Source organism: Echinops telfairi, unplaced genomic scaffold (assembly GCF_000313985.2).
Source record: "Echinops telfairi isolate 266 unplaced genomic scaffold, ASM31398v2 ScPeMD7_7425;HRSCAF=8463, whole genome shotgun sequence".
NCBI classification, from domain to species: Eukaryota; Metazoa; Chordata; class Mammalia; order Afrosoricida; family Tenrecidae; genus Echinops; species Echinops telfairi.
The window spans coordinates 4,880,973-4,884,492 of NW_022111325.1; positions in this window are offsets into that span (position 1 = coordinate 4,880,973).

Sequence of the window (3,520 nt, forward strand, 5' to 3'; positions counted from 1 at the left end):
CTGTTTGCCTTATGTTCCATAATCACAAAGTCACTCCTGGGACTCATTCAAGTGACCCGCTCACCCCACAATCACCCACTCTACATTTCCTCTACTCACTGAGTACCTCACCTAGTCTCGTTACTCTGGCTGTGGGGCAACCCAAACTCACTCCTGAAGAGTCTGGGATATTATTTGTTATGGCAGATGGGGTGCGGTACTTTACCATTGACTATAATCACAGACACTTAGTACTAAGAGGAACCTAAGGAATCACCTAGATTCTGGACATATTCTTCTTACCTTCATTATGTAACACCAGTTTCATTTCCCCTTGATGATCAGGCTCAACCACACCACTCAATATAGTGGCATCCTTCTTTACCTATTGATTCAGAGGCATGAGGAGATCAAAATAGTCAAGGGCGCATTCTTAGCAATCGGTTCAGTGGAATCAGTGCTGTGTTTGCAGGTGCGAGTTTCCCTCCCTTTGGAACTAGTTCCTCCAGACTGAAGAACATAGGTTCCTGAGACAGGAAGCAAACAATCCTGCAAGTGGGTCACTAGGAAGTATAATAAGTGGTGCCATTTCTTGTTCCACTGTTTGATTCCTGGACCTATAGATACTGGCTATTGCAAACACTGTACCATATCTTGGTACTGGTTGAGAGAATAGACAGCATCCTGGAGAACATTGGCCTATCTCTGCAAGGCGTTGTCACCTAGCTGGCACTATAATTGTTTATTTTATTTTATTAAACAATTTTATTGCCACTTCATACATGACAAACATTCTCTAATTCAACAACCTCCACATGTATAATTCAGTGCCCTTGATTATACTATTTATGTTGTAAACCATTATGATATTTTTTTTCCAAATTATTCCACCACCATTAACATAAACCCAATGCTCCCCCCACAAAAACCCTTCCTCTTTCACCCATGGCAACCATTGGTCAAATTTGGTTTCTTTAAAAAAAATTAAAGTAGTTTTCTTGATGTAATATTCACACATCATACACTTCCACAGTTAAAACGCTTTTAAAGGGTTGAATATACATAATCATAATCAGTTCTAGTGCTCCCTCCCCTCTAATTGTGTCTTCAGAAGGCTACTCCATCATTCTATCGCTAGCTACTTTAGGATTATGAGAGACACGGTACCACCAGTGGATTCTGCGAGCATGGACTCACTACCACACTCATATCCTGGGAAGTGAGTTCCTTGATCTGAAGCAAGGCTATGCAGTTCAATATGCCGTTGGAGAAGGCATTCTGTAAGTTCATGAATAGTAGTTTTGTCAGAGGCAATGCATGTAGGGAAGATAAATCCATATCCAGAGTAAGTGCCTATTCTGTCTTTTCTTTCTGTAAGTGCCTATTCTAATAAGAAAAACAATGTTGCTCTTTCCATGGTGGAAGTGGTCCTATGTAGTCAACCTGCCACCAGATTGTTACTTGACCTCCCCAAGGAATGGTTCTATATCTTGGGCTCAGTGTTGGTCTCTGCTGCTGGTAGATGAGCACTCCCCAGTGGCAGGAGCCAAAGTCAGCCTTGCTGAATGGAAGTCCATGTTGCTGAGCTCACACATAATCTCCACCCCTGCCACGATGTCCACTGTGTCATGTGCCCATTGGGCAATGACAAGAGTGGTTGGAGAAAGAGGATGACTAGTTTTCACATTGCCACCAAGGCCCTTGGGTGGAAAAATAATTATCTTTCAACTAATAGCTGCAAGGCTGGTGGTTTGAGCCCACCCAGAAATGCCTCAGAAGACAGCCTTGACAATATGCTTCCAAAAGGACACACTCTTACAATCCCTATGGAACAGTTCTACTCTGCACATTTAAGGCCGCCATGAGTCCCCACTGACTTGATAGCAATTAACTATAACAACAGCATGCCTGTAATACAATTCCTCTGGAAATGAGTCTCAGATCAGCCGTTCCCTCCCAGCTTCTGAATCTCTAGGCTAGTTGCCTCAAATCCTTATTTCTACTTATATTTCTCTCTCCTTTAGCTTGACAGTTTACTTCTTTTTTTTCAGTGCCGTGCTCCAAATTCTGAGTTCCTGGTGCTCCAATCCCTAATTCCTTTACCCCTTTCTACTGCAGCTTCAGGATCATCTCTATTTTGTTTATATTTTCATTCATTATTCATTTTCTTTGCTTGTATTTAAAGCAGATTAGAGATCACTAACTTTTGTGAGGCCCAAATAATGAGCCCATCTGTGTTTTATTTGTGCAGTGGAAGCTCCTAGTTGCTTATGATAGAAATGGTGCTCGGAGATTTCACACTGAGTTCTGAACAAAGCTATGTTTTCCTTTTCCTTTCTTTTTCTGTCAACCGGCAGGAGATAATCATGAGAAAGACCAGATCAGTTATAGACAAAATAAAGAACCTATACTTTTCTTTAAAATTTGGCTACAATTTGAACACAATAAACAATTTTCTGCCTGAGGTATAAAAGGATGTGGAAGATCTTTGTTCCCATGGTAACATAAAAAAAAATCCAAATATACAAAATTTGCATTTATCTCTGGACTTCCTGAAGAACTGTGGGTGCAAGAAAGCTCAAATAAAAAAATTTTCAGAGACAGAGAGCCCTTTATAAGATGTGGCAGTTTCTGGAGGCAAAGATAGAGAAAAAAGTCTTCCCAAAACTGAGATAGATGAGCTGTTGGTAGTTGGATGAAGGTAGGGGGCAAGCCATGGAGTGGCACTTACTTGACTCCTAAATGCAGTAAAAACACAAAAGACCTAACAGTTCCACCTCCCCCGTTCCTTTCATTTCGGCGAGGAAAGGGCAGTGAAGCAAGGAGGAGGTTGCTAAAAACCAGAAGGAACTCTCATTGTCTCATGTGTTCTTGTGATGCCTGGAAACGTAGAGCTCTGTTATGACTGAATCAGTAAGGTGGAACAGGTTAGCCCCTGTGGGACTTCAGGATAAAGCATTGGTAGCACCAAAGGTATTAGACTCAGGTAAGAATAGTTATTGCATTGGGAGGAAAGGCTAACCAGGCATGGGCTGTCTTCCTAAAATTGTGGCTTACCTAACCCAAGATTAAGTTGAAGGTTAGTGAATCCGAATAATCACATCTTCACTTTCGCTGTTACACATAAGAAAGAGATTGACATTCTTGGGAATAAAAGCAAAGCAAAACCAACTGTATACTCCAGACTTCATTGTTATCTGTTTGCTGTCCCCAATATACAATAAAACACGATGAAGACCCCCCCCAAACACGATAGGGTCCATAGAAAATAAACAAATCAAGAGAAATAGATCCACATTAACCTAGCACACAAGGACTAGAAAACAAGTGCTATCATATTTTTAGAGATTTACAATATGAAGAGAATTGTGAACATATGGCGAATTGCAGTGAAACAAAGAGCAAAACACTAGGACAAATCCAGAACACATATTATACAGAAAAGTATAATATCCATAAGAAAAAAGATATTGAAAGGCCTTAAGGGCAGAACAAGCACTACAGAGAAAGTTATTGACCTTAAAGAAATAAAATAAAATTA